The sequence below is a fragment of the Triturus cristatus genome, chromosome 2_2 (assembly GCF_964204655.1).
Source record: "Triturus cristatus chromosome 2_2, aTriCri1.1, whole genome shotgun sequence".
Lineage (NCBI taxonomy): Eukaryota > Metazoa > Chordata > Amphibia > Caudata > Salamandridae > Triturus > Triturus cristatus.
Window position 1 is genome coordinate 281,392,379 of NC_140582.1, and position 20,341 is coordinate 281,412,719.

General features: G+C 38.9%; 1 protein-coding gene across 1 annotated transcript in view; it reads left to right on the forward strand.

Moving 5' to 3' along the window:
• The window catches only part of LINGO2 (leucine rich repeat and Ig domain containing 2), a 3,888,832-nt gene that overhangs the window by 243,756 nt on the left and 3,624,735 nt on the right, over positions 1-20,341 (forward strand). The gene's annotated exons all lie outside the window — the stretch shown is intronic.

The following is a 20,341-nucleotide window of genomic DNA, read 5'->3' on the forward strand; positions in this document are numbered from 1 at the left end:
AGATGCCCCTTAGTAATAAACACTGAAATAATTGGGGGTCCCCTTTTTCCAACGATGCATTTAGTGAATGTTAGGAGGGAACTAATTGATTTCTTTGAACCCATTGCACTTCAATTTAGAACCAAACACTTTGTCCAATTCTAGAAGTTTAAGATCCCACTTTAAAAAGAAAGATAACCACTATCTGAGTCTGGTATTTCAGAATGTGTTCATGTATGCGAGGGAAGCTAATAGGCCTTCTATTTACTCCTTACTATGAATGTAGAACTTGAATGAAAAGCTTAATTAACCATGCTTTATTTTGCATTCTTGCCTTGCAAATACAAGCAATCATTTTTGTGGAATAGAGGAATCATTACCCACTTGAGGCTTCATCTCTCATGACTCATGGCACCTCCTCATGCACTACTGTCTAATAATTTGCATATTAGCCTATTAAATGTACAGGGCAGTAACTGCTACTTTGTTTTCCAAACTCTGCTGTCAGAAAAACATGCATTATCTCAGAGATATTACGTGTTACTGCATGCACTCCAGACGCCACAGCCACCAAAATGGTGGACAGGTAAGGAGCTCCGGCCGGGAGCTCCCCGGTTTGGGATTGCCTTTTGGCACAAATCCCTGGCAAAAAACCCCGATTGGACCACCTCCACCACCGATTGGACCTCCTCCACCACCGGAGATCCTTAGACTGCTTTCCCGGGATTTCCAGGGCCGACCTGCGGCTTTTGATGACTTAGCTCCCAGGTACAGGAACTGGTCGGACTAGAGAGACGACCCCTGGCGACCCAACGCTACCTCGCCATGACTGGGCCCTTTGAGCAGTCCTCAGGCAACCAGACGCTCCTGCCATCTCCCTCTTCCTCCCCACTCATCGGGCACAGCTCCCCGCTCATCTCCCCTGCCAGGAATTCCTCCTCCCCGCCTTTTCACCAAATTTCCCTGGAAACCTGTTCTCAGCGGATCCTGTCGCAACTCTGTATTTTCTCTGGATGGCCACAGGGGAGCTGAGCTGAGGCTCTCTCCCCCTGACCCTCCCCCGCCTCCTGACTTGATTGCCGCTGCTTTTCCCTACTGCTAGCCCTCCTGCCTCGCCTGGAACTATTTGGAGGTTTATTTATTTTATTTGATTTGAGCGGACGTAAGAACTACTCTTTTTGAACTTTTGGACTAGGACTCATATGCACCCCACCATTTTGGGACCATCTCCTAAAGACATTCTTGTCCCATCCGCCATCTTAGCGACCTTGGTCCGTACCTCCAGTCCCACCTGTCTCTAGCTGGGCGACCTTTCAATCGTCTTTCTTTTCCACTGATCTACTCATCGTTTGTGAATAATGCTGATGCCCCAGATCCCATCACTCATCACCCCCTTCCCTACGTTTTCCCTCCCTCACTCTCTTTCTACCTCCCCTATTCCTTTCCCCTCTCCCCTGAATTTCTCTCCCCTTGCCTGCTTTTTCCCTATGCCTGAGCCATGCCTCTGTAACTCATAAATATATATGTATGTAAATATGTAATATATAATTGTCCAAGCCTAATCGCTGTTAAATTTACTATTTGTTTATATAGAACTCTAACCACTAGTATATGTAGTATATGTAGTAGACCATTGTACTTACTACCATTCCTATGTGATTTTAGAGTTTATCCGTTTGTATCTCTTCCTTGAGCGACTTTACGACTTGTACATTTGCAATTTTTTCTGTTTATATCTTCTCCTTGAGTGACTTTACAACTTGTACATTTGCATTTTTTTTCTGTTTGTATCTCTTATGTAACTCATGTAATCAAAAATCCTTATGCAACGCATCTGGTTCTTTTGTAAAGCACTCTGACACCTTCAGGGAATGTTCGCGCTATATAAAATCGCATTAAAAATAAAAAAAACGCCAACAAGAAGCTCAGAGACCCCTTAAGCGCTGGCACAGCACAGCAAATAGCACCATGATATGGTCCCCAACCTCCCTTACTCAGTTCCCCTTCCTTCTTCTTAACATCTCTGCCTCTGGCAGAATATACGAACAACTGCTTTGTTTGAAGTACGGATGTCTCACCATTCCTATGTAGCTGTACCCTTCCACTACTCCTCCTCAGTCCATGAATATTTAATATGATCTTACTAATTTATTGAAAATATCTGTACCTGCATCTGTCTCTGGCTCGATCCACCAAATTATTCTTTGACCTATGTGAAGCTGCCCTACGCTTTGGGCTAAGGTCCCTGCTAAAGAAATAATGGTACAAAACAAAATAACTAAAAACACTTGCATCTGTAAATTGTTGAATTGCATTTAGGAATAAGGGTCCCTATGTCAGCCTGTGGTAAGTTTCCTACATAATGTATCTGTAATCGCAGTGAAAATGTTTTTTTCATGAAATCTTAGGTGACAGTATGTACCCATAAAACTACTCTGGCAGAATATTACTGACGTTGTTTTCCCAAAATATTTACGAAGCTAAAATAAGCTTCAAGCTGTTCCCACAAGCAGACCCGCATTTTTTTTATTCAGCATTGTCATCTTAGAAATGTGTTTGCAGAGACAGAATCTGAGCAGCAATTATTCTTAACAGATGAGATTGTTTTGTGAAAAATATTTAGAAAGTTGAAATGGGGGCAGCTGTGTACAAGTGTCTTGAATAGAACGAGAAAAAGCATTTCTGAGGTGTCTATATTGAAGGTACAAATATATGATAATAACTTATACCAATCATTTGAGTACATACCATCATGTGAAATGTTATCTCTTCTGAGGTCAGGCTTATTGACGTCATGCCCTTAGGGGTGAAACTGAAGACTTAGATTCTTAACGATCAACCTTGGCGACAAATACGCCGGTGTTACATATTTTGGGAGTTAACACATCACCCAATACTCTTGGCTTGACATTGTGTGTGAGCAAGTAAGGCACATAAAATGAACCACGTGATCCTGAAGCCGGCAGATTGCCTGAGTGAGATAAGCACTCCCTGTTCACATATCCTGTAAACTTCTGGCCATGGTCATCTGAGCATACCATCCTCCCAACGGTGGTAAACTGAATACAATCAATGGGTTAACAGTAAAACCTGAAATTTAAAGCATTTAGAGATGGCAGACAAGTTATATTATTTAGCATGTAAAATAAGTTATTATTGAAAATATTCTTCTACTGTCTCAATATGCTGAACTTGTTTTCACTTTTGGTACCTTTGCATTATAAATAGCTAATGCTAAAAATACATCAAACAGTCCTCAGTTATTACCATGGTGAATGTTTTATCCGTGCATGCGAAATCTCATGCTCACAAAGCTCCTATTCTGCAGCAATGCAAGTTAAAGACACTTGACATGATTTAGAGTTTGTTGGCCATGGTACTGTGCCACAACCTTGGCAGAGTACCCTGTATGACTAATTGATGGTTCACTCAATCTATTTTGAGGTGGGATGCAAGGTCATTTTTCTGATTGTGGTGTTCGCTGACTTTGCCATCAGAAATCTTGCATGGAAGGATCAAATGAGTTAAGGCTGTCGGTGTAGGTGCATCAGATTGCTCACCCTATTTAGTCAGGGCCAGACGGAGAACCGAAACAGGCCCTGGCAAACTCCTCGTCCGGGCCCCCCTGGGGGTGAGGGGGGTGCAGCCAAGCGGTTTGCTAGGGCCGGTTTCGGACGATTTTGTTACCGGGGGCCGATTTTCTCAACCCCTGGTAACAAAAAAGGCTCCAAGGGGGCCAAAACCGGCCCGGTGCCCCCTACGGCCAGTCCGGCCCTGTTTAGAGTGAATGGTTTAATGTTCTTTTTTTCCGTTCCATACAGCCAGGGAAACCTTAGTGGTCTCAAACAGCAGAAAAAAATGTAAATGACCCCCACAACTGTTAAGAAAACTCCCACTTTGGGATATATGCATAGAGTGCACCAACTTTATAGGCTCAGCCTCATAAGACATCACTTTCTCTGAGTGGGGTATATTGACTGTATATTATGAGGCTGTGAGTTCATGGACTTAACTTTTTGGAATTGTAAAACAGCTGTGAAACTTAGTGATAGTATTAGGGCAGGGAAAGAGCTGCAGAATCTTCTGAGAGAAAAGCATGTGATACCTATTCTAACTGACCTAAGGAATCTGTACATGGGGAACTTTTGTCAAAGGTTTTTTTTTTTGTTTCTAGAAGAAAGTATCACTTTTGCTTTCACTCTGTTAATGAAAAAAGTGAATTCTGTTGACCAAGTACAATATTAGTTTGGCGAGTGGACAGGTTATTGTTCATAACCTGCCCACAAAACCTTTGACCTTATGTCTGTGGGCAATAATGACAAAAAAGATATGCTGCTTTTCAATGCTCTTTCATGGCTATAAGTATAAAAAGAAAAACAAGAACTGGTCAGTAGACAGGAACCACGAGTTACTGTGGAAATTGGTGGTCTATGCAAACAATTTCACAAAGGGTGTGGTGTTTCCTAATTCGTTTCATACTTTAGTACTTAAAATGAGTCTCTGCTTTTCAACAATGGCTGTAAAGATATATGTACTGTAAAATTTGCTTTTGGCTGAAAAGTGGAGTGGACTATGTGTGGCAAAGGTTGCTGTCAATGTTCTTGATTTGGAGTAGCCTGATATATTGGATATTCAAAATAGTTTTTCTATGAATTTGACATTTCGGAGACAATCTGTAAACGAGGTCATTGGCTTTGACAGCAATAGGTGTGCTACTAACGTACTACTAACACTGTACATAGCATGGATTTTGGGTCCACTCCTTTGAAATTTTGGCTTTGTTCAATCAGCCTCGTTCATCCATCAGCTTGAGAGTTTGTGAGTCACTTCTTTGCTGAGCACCGTGGGCAACGCAGTTGGCGTTTGGCTGCTCGGGTGTATCCCTTCACCTCCCTTTGAGTGCTTGCATTGAATGGGCATTAGAGCCTACTTTACCCTTGCTCCCTCTCTCCGCATCCTTTGGTTCCCTCCTGTGTGTCTTGCTCTAATGTGCCAACACTGATTGTGTTAACACATTAAATCTCCAGTCTATTGGTGTTGCCAAAGGTTGTTTTTGAAGTGTGCTAGGAACGCTTTTGTACTACAATTTCCTTAGAGTGTGCTAATTATCTCGCCATTTTGTGCCGACAGGAAAGGTGGAATGCCTTTGATAGATCACCCAATTAGTGCACACACTGATTAATGTTTTGCAGTAGGTTTCAGGAAACAAGTTTCCATTTTTCCACTGTAAAGCCAAACTCGTTGAAGAATGCTTGCTGCTAGTTAAACTCTAATCATTTAAATTGTCTCAATTCAATTGAATTTCAGGCCTTTTTCAGAGTGCATATTACAGCAGAGCTAAAGAACAATGCAATGTAGCTCCACTAGTCAGTGGCACCCGTCTAAAAGAATCACTTTAGTTTTTTATCTGAGTAATCATCTGGTTTCTCTTTCTTCCGCAAAGATAATATTTCACGTGATACACGGATTGCACTGTGATAAAACAAGGTTTTTGTTACTCATGACTAGGAGATATCTGAGAAATCCGAATCGAAAATTCTTTGATTTATGTAGTCTCCCGGCTCCTTGAAGGTCATTACTCAGAGCTCTGCATTTTCAGCTGCATTAGAAATGAAGATGAGCTAAGAGGACAAGAGAAAACAATCTGCTGTGTGTCTGAAACCAGTATCTCTTTTATAATAGATTCTTACCCTGAAACTATATTCTCACTCCATTTCTTTCCCATGCCTGTAGCAAAAATAACCAGATATAAATCCTTCAAAGAGAAGAGGGCTTATATCCCATAAGTTGCTTTGATTCTTTGAATTTGTGGATTGGTTCTAGGCAGGAAGGTGCCAGAACCAGGCAATTCGGTACTGACATTTTCAATGACAAAGTTTCCACCAAATCACTACCCCAAAGTGAAATTTTTACAAGTCTACAGAAAAAGACTTTAAAATTCCCTGGCAAGTAAAGATGCCAAGCACCTGTGTAAATCTGACTGTCACAAACTGGCGTTTACAAAATATGACTCATGAAACGGTGCCAATGCAAGCCTTTAATATGAACACCTTGTCAATAGTGATTAAACTGAATCATTTTCTTAAAACAGCCATCCAGTGAAGATGAAAAGCAGTTCTCTTTCCCCAGGCCTGTATGACAACAATCACTAATAATAATCATTCTAGAATGTTCTTTCGTTTGACGGTGTCTGGTTAAGTTTTGAGACATATTGTGACATCATTCACCACTTGCCATCTATCTGACAACTGGCCTATTGTATTAATCTTAGAATCCCTGTGTGAAATCAGGATGAAGCCTATGTTCCCTCTTCCAATGTCTGATCTTTTTACAATAGTGACAAGGGGTCATTTTCTTTAGAGTTGCAACATTTATACCAGAATTCGGATCAAAGGGAACAGCCCTTCCTCTACCGAAACCTCCTTGAGTAACTTGTACTTCTGTTTGTGAACCTACACCTTGCATACCATTTTGATTTTGTGCAAAAGACTGATTCCGAAACTCTTTCTGAGCAAACTAAGGGGCATATTTACAAGGGCTTTATCTTCACTTTTGTGGCTTTCAAAGCCAAAAAAGCGGAGATAAAACCAGCACCCTATTTACAAGAGGGTGCTAACATGCATAATCACATGTTAGCACCCTTTTTCCCAACGTCTCCCTTTGCATCTCCAATGAGATGCAAAGTGGGCGTTACTGGGCGTACCCTGGATGGACTACCTTTCAAATATCGCTGATGTTTACATTACGATATTTACAGGGCAGCCCACATGTTTTCGCCAAAATCTAACGCCTGCTAAAATCCTGACTTAGCCATCCCTAACATAGGGGGTGGATTATGCTGATACGACCCTGTGGGAAAACCAGCGATGTTCCCTGCAAAAGGGTGATAACCTCGCTATCTCTTGAATTTTTATCACCCTGGAGAAACTCGTTGTTAAGAACGCGCTGCCAGGGCGATAAATTCCAGAGATAGCCTGAGATAATATTATTATCGCTAAGCACGGCCAGCAATAATTATCGCTGGCCATTGATAATATGCCCCTTAATCTAGGCCAACATGAACTTCTCCTTAAGTTTTTTTCGACGTCATTTCCTATTCATAATTACAATATTTTGCATACCTCAGGATCTCATCAAGTGACTTATTCTGCAATCAATTGTAGGGAAAGGGTTAACACCGGGCACAGTGTCGGATAAATACTACTTGCAAATTGACTCCCAATAAACATGCATATCACTCATTCTATTAACAACCATCTAATAATGTGCAACAAATACAAATTGTGAAATAGATAGGCATACAGGCTAATGAATATGTGATATATCTTTTTTATTTTTACAAAATATAAATATCTGTTTTTTACGTTTTCTGTTTTTCAATTTCTTTTTTTCACAATATATTCTTTTTTTCAACAATACATATGGACAATAATATATCTACAAGTGATCATCTGTACAAATTGATTCTTATTTATACAGTACAAACCATGATAGATTCATAATTGATTGATCATAAGAGTTGTCCTTAGCCTGCTAGTATTGATCATATTGATAATTCATTATTTCTACTATGATTGTTTTCCCTCACACACACTATATACAAGAACTAAAATTCAAAAAGCCAGTGAAAAACTTTTTTTGTTTGTCTCAACTATATACTCAATTGTAACACAATGGGCACATAGGCGGTCGATTGACACAACGCGTTTCGGCTAGGCCTTCGTCAGGAATCCGCTCTGAGTTTAACACTATATGTAAAAAATAATAACAACAAGAAAAAAAACATATGTATCAATTAAAACCCGTTTTATGAATTGTTTACGGGAGTCAATATAGCAATGATAATTCATTAACATAAACAATGATGAGTTAATTCATTTGAACTATAAAATCCCCTCCCAACGTCTCTCAGCTCCGCACCGATCCCAACAATCTTGATCTAGAAATTCAGTTACCCTGATTATTGGTGGTCCAAAAATGGGGAGAAACAATACCATGTGACTTTAACTATACTTAGCAAAAACCATTCTGATAGCAACCTGGGAAGTATTGAAATAGGGTGCTAACAAGTGTTCTTTTTTGTTGCACAGGGCGAGTTTCTCTACTTTTACAAAAAGTGTGGAGAGCCAATCACAGTTTGCGTGAGCTATACCCACCATGATCAATCTGATGGAGACCTGGGCTATGCTGGAGTTGGGTACTAACAAGTATTCTTTTGTGGACGAGTTTCTCTACTCTTACAAGGGGTGTTGACAGGAGATGTTTTTCTAGGTATATGCCAGTTAAATTGAAGATAAGAATACTAAATCTCTAATCTTGCTTATATATAATTATGAGATATAAGAAAACCATACTGACCCTTGTTATTCCAATAGACTATTTTTCGTGTGTAGCTCGAAGTAATCGGTTGAACCCAGTTTATGTCCTTATTTAGGGGGACGAATTGTATACAATGGTTCTGAAGAAAGACAGAGATGTGTCACTTAGACTGAGGGATGGGGGATAACTGATTATACTCTATTTATAACAATATGTTGGTCTAATCTGTGGCTCGCTTAGCTCAAGTACTTACTTGCTTGAAAAGTCTTGCGCCGAGTAAACAACTGATTTCTTGCCAAACATGGATGTCAATGGGGCGCACCTTTATGTTTCTGTCTTCGCAGATAAGGGTAGACCTAAGGAAGTGGATATATAAGCGAGTGTACTATAGCTACTCATTTTTATCTACAGTTAATTGTATAGACGAAAAAGACTCTGATACTATAACTAATTTGTGTTGTCTATGATAAGGTCTGTTATTTTCCCATTTGTTATCTGTCTAAGTAACCCAATAACTGCACAGATATCATTGTAATTATTTCATGTGTATTAAATACACATACCTTGATTTTGTTATTCTGTTCTCTATGTTGTTGTCGTCTGTCTTTGTTACGTCTGTTGTTTCCCCTTCATATCGGGCTCAATTAAATCGTCCTGTTGAATAGCATAAATGGTTGTCTATAAGTTTTAAAGAAATTTCACCACAGAAAGTAAAAACTCTCCTCGGAAAAACACTCTATAGTATGAAAATCTTCAACTAAAACTGGTGAGCTTCCCTATCTGCGATCGATATTCATCTACCGGAGAGCATGTATCAATAAGTTTAGTAGCGCTAGTGTGATATAATCAACCAGCGTTCGTGTCAGCAAGTGCACAAACCGCATGCCTGTTGGTTTGAGTCTAACTCGAATCAACTATTAGCACTCCGTATTATGTTTCCTTACCCGGTCGGATCTCGAATGGGTAGAAGTCTCCTCTCTGTTTGGCTCAGCGTCCTCTCCTGGTTCGTCCGTGGTCATAATTGCCGCCATACTGGGTCTATTTACATACGCCCGGTTTACGTACGTTGTGCGGACGTCCTCGGTCATGCGCATGGAAATAGGACTGGTGGTTTGGTCGAAATAACAACCTGCGCCATGTTTGAATGGTTATTTTATAACTTTATTGTTCCTGTCTAATTTATGGATATAAGTCTCACTATCTCTGTGATTAATTCAATTTAAATGATTACAAAAGTTACCACAATCATTTATTTGTTTTAGCAACTTATATATGTGTTATATTTTGTATATATCTCCTTTAGTATTAGGAGATATATGTTGCAGACAGTGATAGAGTTTGTTTTTTGGTTTGAGACTTATGACGTAAAAAAGAGCGACCATACTTTCCATGATATTAGGATGTTATTGCCTGGATCTCCAGAGCTAAAATGGTTACTCATTTCTCAACTACAATCCTATATGCAATGACCTCTTTATTCTGCTTGTGAACCACTCTATGTTAGATCAGTATAGCCAATTTTATTTCTTTTACTTTTCTGTTTCTTGACCTTGATTTAAAGACTGGTATAAACCTGACTGACTTGACTGTCCTCATAAGTCTCAATTATCCATTGTTTTTTATTGCTTGATCCCAAGGTATTTCTTGGTTCAAACCTGATGTAGCTGTATTAAGGATAAACATCCAATAAACCTCTCTCATTTTTCTGATCTTATCCATCTGTTCTCCTACGCGGGGCCAAATCTTTTCCAGTATATACCACTTAATGTCTTCTGGTGTGTGTCCCAGATCTAAGAAGTGTTGCACCATAGGCGCCGATGTTTTCTGTGTTCTAATTGCTGATTTGTGCTCGGTAAGTCTGACATTGAACGCTCTCCCTGTTTCTCCCACATATCCCTTGTGGCAAGGACAAATGATCAAATAAATGACATTTGTTGATTTACAGTTATTTAATGTTTTGGGTGTGATATTTACACCATTGAAAGTGAATGTCGTTGCTTCGATGGCCATGGAGCAGGATTTGCACATAGTGCATTTGAAATTCCCCACCACTTTTTTAGTGCCTTCTAAATCAATTTGGTGGAAGTTTGTCTCATTTTTCATTCTGGAATGTACTATGTGGTCTCTCAAGCTTTTGTTACGCTTGTATGCGAATAGAGGTTTAGGTATTATTTCCTCTCTCTTGGATTTCTCCACATTTAATATGTGCCAACTAGAGCATATCGCTTGTCGAATTCTAGAGTTCAGCATGGAATGGCGTGTAGCAAACACTAAAGGTGGATTTGATGTAGTTTTGATATTTGTGAGTAGGTGTTGTCTATCATAGTAACGTGCCCGTTTGTAGGCCTCCCTTACGGTTTTGTTCGGATATCCTCTAGCATGAAATTTTTTCTTCATGACCTCTGATTTCTCATCGAAGTCACTGATGTTCGTACAGTTGCGCCTAAGGCGTAAAAACTCGCCGAACGGAATATTGTCCTTTTGGCTCTTAGGGTGATAACTATCATAATGCAATAGTGTGTTTCTTGCTGTTTTCTTAGTATATAGCACAACCATTAATGCTCCTTGTTGGTGCTTGATGAGGATATCTAAATATTCTACCTGTTCTGAGCTGATGTTGTGAGTAAAGCGGATATTTTCATCGCATAAATTAATCCACTCTATGTATTCAAGTAACTTTTCATGTGTGTCCGACCAGATAAAAAAAACATCATCAATAAATCGCGACCATTTGGTCACTGATTCGTAGAAAGGTGCTATTTCATTATAGATGTAGTTTTTTTCAAAAAGGCTCATATAGATATTAGCGACCGTAGGGGCACAAGACGCCCCCATACTGACGCCTTGATTCTGTCTGTATAGTTGTTGATTGAACTCGAACACATTATCCTCTAATACAATCTTAAGACATTCCAGCACAAAGATAGAAGGACAATCGATGTTATATGTCTTTATGAACCAATGCACGGCCGCAATGGCTCCTCCAATTGGAATATTACTATATAAGGCCTCTATATCCATAGTGACCATATATTGATTATCTGGGCAGAAAGGTGTATTCTCCACGAGGTTAATGATATGTCTAGTGTCCTTTACAAAGGCTGGAGTTTTAGGTATGTGTTTGCATAGTAATGCATCTACGTATTTAGCCAATGGTTCGGTCGCTGATCCGATAGTGGTGACTATCGGTCTCAGCGGCGGATCTGCAATCAAACCAGACTTTGTTGTATATGCACACTGATCTCTGGTCTTAATGTAATATCAAATTGAGATACAAAGAATCCCATATCACTGATATGAGAATATTCTCTCCCACTGTGTTGTTGAAACACCTGAAGCAATCACTCATAGTAATAATGCACTGATTCTTTTGGTGAAGTTATTTTAATATTTACCCAATCAAGATCTTTTGGAGGAACCTTGCCTTTCAGGAAAGTAATCACTGCTTCATACTTCTCCATAACTATAGGACATGGTGCATTAGTGTATGCATCTCTTTTTGGCTCTTCATACAGCCATTGTACAAAAACTTTGCATTCAGTTCACAAATCATTCTGCACCAAAATATCAAAGAGATCAATCCACAACACCTTTGAAACTTTGACAAGTCTGTCAACCTGTGTGTACCACTACATGGGGCGGTCTCTCAATTTTGGAAAGTTGTTCATAAATGCTGAAAGATCACCTCTGCTCCATGGTACATGGACATATACCCCGCCCGCTATTTCTCTTAGTGGATGAGCTGAAGCTTCTTCCACATCTTGTGAACCTGTCGATGACTTTTTATTTTACCCATCTATGTCTGAATTTTTCTTTTTCTCTTCATGATTCTTAAACCATTCTAACCACTCAAAATCACTCTGTTTCTGAATGCATTTCACCACACCAATTCAGTAATGTGTAACTGCATTCCTGAAGAATGCAAGGTCTCAATTGTTCCATCATCTATTTGAACACTGTAACTTCTCTGCAATGGGATCCTTTTTGAAAAGTCAACATCATATTTTCGGGCTCTATAAGTCAATTTATTGTGTATGATGGCTGCACATCTTGTAATTTCCTTAGTCATGTAAATTCATTTTTTCTCTTGATATTGATTCAAATGATCAAGCTCTAAACATCTCCAAATGATTTTTTTAAGTTCGACTTTTAGTTCTGAAATTGTCAGTGGTCTCTCTTGTTTGCCCTCTGGGGTAACTTGTCGTTCTGCAATTTCTGTCTTTCCAAGTCTTGCTGCTTCCACAAACAATGGGGGAAAATTCCATCCTGAAATAAATGTGCCTCCCCCTGCACTATTGGGCTAGTAAACACAATCCTTCCCGCATCTCTCAATGACTGCATAGCTTGCAGTGGTTTCCATGCAACAATCTGTGAATTTTGGGATGCCGACATAAACCCTCCTAGAGCTCCTTGAGCTTCTGAAGTCGGGACAATGTTTATTGAGGCAGTCACATGTGGGGCAGTTACAATCGGGGCAGTCACTAATGATCTAGACACTGTCTGCACAGTTGCAATTTGAGGCAATTGTACTGGAACAGTCATAATTGAAGTAGTAACACCAGGGTTATGAACTGTTGGTATCTGAACAAGTGAAGGTGGTTCAATCTGGAAAGTTTGCAATGATCTCTCAAAATGTATTAAACTTGATTCAAAAGGGGCAGTAGCCACTGTAGTACTTGTAGTTACATTATTATTGATATTATTAGTGGGGTTCACAAAAGGGGCTAAAGTTTGTTCCAAAATATCGTCCCCTGAATCGCTATCTGTCTCATCCACCTTTTCATCTTTTCCTATGACATTCTCCTATATCTTTTTTGATTCCTCCGATACCTCACTGGTAATAGCTGGATACATTCTAGTTCCCTCAACTATAGCTTTCCTCAATCTCTGCTGTGCGTCATCCAATCGGGCATATGCATAATTAAGCATTGCTCTTTTAGTCTTGCTCTGGTATTTCTCCCTTACTTTGTATCTTGCTACCTTCTCCCACATATTTAATGCTTTTGTATTGTGTGGGTGTAGATGGTTGCTTCATTTTGTTCAGCTTCTTCTTTTCTTTCCCAATCATTCTAAGCTGTAATGTACCATATTTAAGAAAACTCAGTGGACCCCCTTTTTCAGTAATCTTGCACTATTGACAAAGCCATAAACGTATGAAATCCCAATCCAGTTGTCATATCATGTGCAGGTGTACACTTAGAAAGTGCCTCTTCACCTTCCCACATCAGAATTGTAACATCAACTTTCACAAAACCCTTAAATTCTTTAAAGCACTTCATGATTTTAGCAAAGTTCAACAATAATTATTTCAATAGATGTAATTCAATTCAATGTTTGAATTCTGTTCCATAAACATCAAATCTTTTCCTCCAATCCTCCTGTCACAGTTTGAATCCTTGAAGACCTTTAACCAATCTCAGTATAAAATACACACAACAATTAATCTATCACAGCGCAGGACTCTGTGTTGTCATCAATCAATCACAGAGCAACAGTACCCTAACCAACCTATCCTAGCGCAGTGCTCTATAACATATGATGTCACTCCTTGCAGCAGTTCACTCTCCTTTACAATTTCTCTCATACACACAATTCTACACCTTTAGACAAAACAAACACAAAGACACTTTGTCTACACTAAGAGAAATCAAAGGCTAATAATCACTCGAAATAACATGGCTTTTACACCTTCTGACTTTTCACGACGAAAAGATTTTTGCTTCTCAAGCAGCTGGAAATCACCCTAATCAACGCAGCTTCCCCCTTTGTGTAATCAGGTTCTGTCAACATCAATGAATATTAGTACAAGCACAACATTTTATTGATGTCCCTATCTTAATTTTTGTAGCTGTCGATACCTCATGATCTACACAACAAACATTTAGTAGACAAGAAAATCATAACCCAATAACTACTGACTGTCTTCTACACCTATCTCACTATCTGTTTATTTATCCCGGGATCTTAGGCTACGCTGAGCCTGATAACTCTTGAACTTCTTCACAAATAACAATGAGCATATAAGTGCATCAAAACTTTAAACTGTCGTTCTACAAATTGCTTCTCAATAAGCACAGCAATATTCACAAATGACAATGCATCACCCTACTAATACTCACACCTTCAAAACAGCAATTGCCTTCGAAAATCATACCTTGTAAGTATTCAAATTCTGGGCATTGGGCTATGGGACTTGGGCATTATTCTAACTCAACAAGTATTTCATAGCCCCTCTTCTCAAGACATTAAACTTCCATCTGCTCAGATACTGTTGGAGTGGGTATCAATTTAAATAATATCATTTTACATCTCTATCTCAAACTAACAGGGTTGATCCCTGCTTTCAGTGTTTCCCTTTACAACTCGGTGACAGACCTTTGCCGTTGTTTATGACAAGATCAGGAGCTACACATCACATACATTAAAATCACAATACTATTTCTAAGTTTAATTTCAAGAGTTAGCTGTAAGTTTTAAGGTTTTCATTTCCATTTAAAAGGGTTTAGTAAGTTTTCTTTTCTTTTTATTCTTTATTCAGTTAGTATGTATCAGTCAGATTACACAATTGATCATAAAAGAAATGGTTATAGCAATCATATCAAATAATGCATCAAGTGTGTTCCATAAAGGAAAGAATTTCCCATTCTTGAGAATGGGGCTAATATGATGTTATCAGAAACTCATAAAGAGCCTAAGTTTGGTGTAAGTTTTAAGTTCGAACAATAAGGTTTAAAAAGGTTGAGTAAGTTTTCTTTTCTTTTTCTTCTTTATTTAGCTAGTTTAAGTATCAGTCATTTTACAGAATTGGTCATAAATAAAATGGTTAGAGCGTTCATAACAAACAATGCATCAAGCGTGTTCCGTAAAGGAAAGAAATCCCTATTCTAGAGAATGGGGCAAAAATTATGTTACCTGGAACTCATAAAGAGTCCACGTTTGAGAGGCAAAAGTAAGATAGAGCATAAAGCTCAAATTCAATCAGTGAATAAAGGCTAAAATTCCCTTAAAGAGATGGTCACCTCCTCAATAAGTCTCAGAAATGAAGCAAAATGATTATGCAGGAGCAATAGCAACTGCATTCAGCAAATCAGATATGGAAGGGGCAGCAAAGAAGCATTAGCCTTCAGCATTAAGCTGTTAGCATTCAGCTTCAGTGCGGGCAAATGGAATGTAGCACGGGTCTAGGAAAAGGGGCATCTAGAAAAAAGGGTTAACCTACTCCAGGAACACGCTCTAATGTAAAGAGTCAAAATAAATGTTGCAGTGTGTGTAGCATCTTCTTCTCGTCTCATCCAACCGCTTTCAATTCTTCTTGAGAATACATTCTTCTCATCCTTTCCCACTTTCGCATACAAAGGGTCTACTAAGACTTATCATGAAGTATGAAACATTTATTAAAGGTTGTCTGCGTATGAGACTTTTCGATTCTTAGACCTGTTGTGCCATGGGTATGAGGACACTCTTAGCCTCCTAATGAAACAACTACATGTTAGGCTAAATAATAGGCTATGAAATTGAAAACATCTGCTGTGAAGTATATTAATCAGCACCACATTTGTTTATTATAAAATAAGCAAAAGTAAGTTAAAAGATCAACATTTTCTAAGAATGCATTGTATTTATTTTGTGAAATAATATGAAGTCATTATATTCAATGATAAGGTTTTTCTAGCTAAGCATTTCAAAATGTTATATTATTCAAAAGCATTCTTGCTATGTGATGTAAAGCTTTTAAAAAAAACATGTCAGGGCCCGGTCAGAGTTGAGCATGTCTCAGCATATTTAACTTTGGTGCTGGAAAAGCGAAGCTTGATCTAATCTTTTTGATGCCTAGTACTAGTAGATAATGTTATATACTGCTGTTATGCATATTTAAATTTTGTGTAAGTTCAATATTAATTTGCATGTAACATGGCACATATCTCTTTAACTATATTATTTTGCATTTTAATTAAAGACTTTAGGTCCTTGGTGAGGACGAAATATCTGATAGCTGAGGATCAGTCTCAGCTGTAAGGCATCACTATGCTGGCACAAATTCAAACTTTAAAAAATCCTTGATGGCATATGTGATTTGTCTGGATTTTCAGCCCTGCTCTTCATGTTGCCCATGATAAGTCTGCTTTTGTGACGGAGGGAGAGCATGAGATAATCAAAAAAAGATACATCATGTACTACATACCTTTAAATTTCCTTAACATCTAAGAGGTTTTCTGCAGTATAAGTTGCTTTGATATTAATTTTAATAAACTGAAGTATTGTATTTGAAGGTATGGTTAGCAGTTTTCACCTGAAACAATCAGGTTCCCAAACTTTCTTATTTGGACAGATCTAGTTATTATGACCAGTTAGAGTCCTTCCAGTTTCATATGGGCGAGGCTAGGGATACGTCTTTTACAAAACTGATTATTTTGTCAGTATCAAAGGATACAATATTGTCTGTGAGAAAACATTGGATTGTTTGGAATGTATCCATTATTCACATTTCTTAATCTTTTGTATTTTGTGATGTAATTGCCTTGAGAAGGATAAGTGCTATGTTTAGGCCATGGGGGTATAGTATTTGCGGCTATGTTTGCCTGAGGTTTGAATGGTGAACAGTGAGTGTTTAAGCAGGATGCAGGATAAACACCGTACATGGTAATAGTGTTCAGAGGCGTGAAAAGATTTCAAAGTTGTCTTATGCCACCAGATTGTTTATGAGTACGGAAATGGGATGTTTTGTTTGCCTTTGTTGACAAAGGAGAGTGGTACAGATAAGGGTGATACTAGATGTTCCCGAAAGCAATCATGTGGTGTCAAGAATTAATTACTAGTTCCATTGCATGGATCGGTCATTAGAAAACTGCATTAGCAAACTGCATCACTGATTCTAGAACTGAGATGGATGTACTACATCATGAACATCGCTAACGTTTCCATTATACTTCATCTATAACACGTTAAGAGCATTATTTGTCTGCGTATGACCCCTAAAGAAAATCTAGAAGAGAGATAAAATTTTATGTTGATTTCTGAAATATTCCTTCATAAGAGCAGCCAATTGTTTTCACACTTTCAAATGGCAGAAGAGCTTCCACAGGGCATGTATTTGCACTCAAATCAAAAATATACAATTGACAGTATCCGTGAGTGTATTGAACAGAGTACATGGGGGGAAGCGAGGGGATTCATTAATCTCTGTTGAAGTATTATATCCAAAAATACATGCATATATATTTTGCTATCTTTCCACTGCAATTAATCTGTTATTAAATAAACCTTTACATTACTGTCCTTTTCCACTTTATTATAGTAGGAATATCATTGTGCAAGCGAAGAATTGATTTTGTTGTTTTTGGGAAATATGCAAACAACACTTTCCCATAGATTACTCCTCCCTTCTGTTATTTAGTCAGAAAAAGGCACTTTATAAAGCAGTTATGTGCTAGGGCCTCAACTGCATACAAAGTTCCTAGATTTTAACAATGGAGTCCACCTATTTGTCAGGTTCTCAAGACAGGACATCACATAAACTGACATCACACAAACAGATATACACAATTCAGCAAAGATTACAGATATAAATATAAGAATCTGATAACAATAATCCGTAACAGTGGCAGTTTCAATTGTCAAAATATCAATATAATTAATAATTAATTCCACTGGGAAGCATCCTAAAAACCAGGGCACAAAATGTAAATAAATTCATAGAGTCATTTTCCAATAATGTCCCGTAACCGCACAGCCGAAGAAGTGTACCTATAGATCATTAGACAGGTAAATTCAGCTTTTAAAAGCTGGAGGTGATATAATGCAGCCCGACACTGTCTTATATATAAAAAATTTAAAAGAGGTATTAAAAAGGCACGCCTTGGAATAATATAAAGTTTACAGAAAAACATAAAATGCAAGGTGCTCTGGACTGACTCATGGGCATAGGTCCAATTTGGCGTCACAATATACATTGCGTGGATATGAGACCAAGAAGTGTGAAATGCCAAACCTGAATCTTATAAGATAAAATAAGTTAGCGGGAGTAAAGTAGAAAGAGAGATAAGGCTCAAGGCCTGAGGTACAGACTAACAGTGAGTGTTCTACAACCTTCTTTTTTGCCATCTCCCGGATTCCTCTGCTCAGATATAAGTGTGTTAAGAGATCTCTTTTCAGCTTTACTTTTGACAACTTGGCAATATTCCCCGGATTGTGAAAACAGTCAGAAAGTCCCATGGTCTCTAGCTGGTCTTTTATATGACTAAGCCAAGGTATTTTTTTCACACATCCAGTTTTAAACAGTCTAAAATGACAGCACGATTCAGGACTGCTTCTTCCTTTGCCCAGATGTTATGCCATAATAATAGCGGGGCTAATTGTATTAGAAAAGTCAAAGGAGTCAAGCCAAGTTCACTATGAAAAATGGTGGCAGCAGTGCTTTTGGGGACTGTCAACAGATGCTTCATGAACATATTCTCTACTCTTTGTAGGCCCTCTATGTCACAAAATCCCCAAACCCCAGCACCATACAGAGTGACGGCGCATGGGCGGGCTTTGTAGATATTATTAAGTGCATTAATAGGTTTTGAACCTACTGTTTTGGTGAATCTAAAAATCACCTCCAGGTTTCAATTAAAACCACTAGTCCTTGATTCTACTAGGTGATGCCATGTGCTTTTTTGGTCAAAGAGAATTCCCAAGTAAGAGAAGGTCGTGACATAGGTACATTTTTCATTATTCATAAAACACTTTTTTGAATGGTGGGGGATTTACCCACTACCATGGTATAAGATTTCCCTACATTTGTCTTCAGGCGAAGGTCATTCATTAAATCGTTAAACCTAATTAAAAGCCTCTGCATCCCCACCCCAGTTCTGGACATTAAAACACAGTCGTCTGCATATAACAATGCAGGTAATGGCCTGCAACCTATCAAGGGAGCATCCACTTTCCCCTGCGTGATGTAAGTTTCTAGATCGTTTATGTGCAGGCAAAATAAAAGGGTGCGGGAACGTAACCCTGGCGAACCCCGCGATTCATTTTTATTGGTGCGTGAGTTCGCCACCTGCTCCATAACGAACTCTCCCCGTCACATCTTGGTGCATGGCTGCTAAAAAATGCACTATGGGGGGGTCAATGCCCATGTTCAGCATGTTTTCCCAAAGCCATCCTCTCTGCACCAGTCAAAATCAGACGTCAGGTCCATGAACCCGAGGTAAAGGGATACAGGCTTGGCTGAAGTGTATTTGCCTATGAACAGGTGCAGATTGAGGCATTGTTCAACCGTGCCCAAGCCTCTCCTGAAGCCATATTGAATATCTGTGAACTTCCCACTATCTGTTACCCATGCCTCCAACTGCTCCAGTATTACCCTGCCCATAATCTTACAAGTACAATCCATTAAAGAGATGGGCCTATAACATTTAGGGTCCGACCTGTCTCCTTTTTTAAAAATAGGGACTATTATCCCGGTGCTCCAGGAGTCAGGGGGGCCCTGAGACGCATAGCAGCTTAAAATGTTAGTCAACAACAGAAGCCACAAAGGTGGATTGGCTACAAACAGGTCCGCTGGGATACCATCGGGGCCAGAGGCCTTATTCTTCACGGTCTGGATTAGGGCCCTTTCAACCTTATCTAGTGTCCGGTGTGCCAAGGTTGATGCCCATACTTAAATTTGGCACTAGAGTGGGTCTCAGTGTCATATTTATACAGGCCAGTAAAATGTTCTACCCACAGTTCAGGCATTATTGTGCCATCAATGTTGCTGTTGTTATAGCTGTTAAAATTATCCTGTTTGACAGTATGTCAGAATAGTCTGGGATCTCTGTTCTGGCAGGCTACATGGAGTTGTTCCCAGGCTTCTTGTCTAATCTCTAGCTTACATTTCTCTGGCACCTGTTTATATTCAATATGGGACTGTTTTACCTTCAGTTTGTCTCAAGGTCTTACCTTTAACGATTTAATTAGTTTATTATGGGAATTTGTACAGTCACTGTTAAACCACTTTTTTTTGCCCGAGGTCTCATGTTATGATTACAAGTTAATAAAATGTTAACGGTCTCAGTGA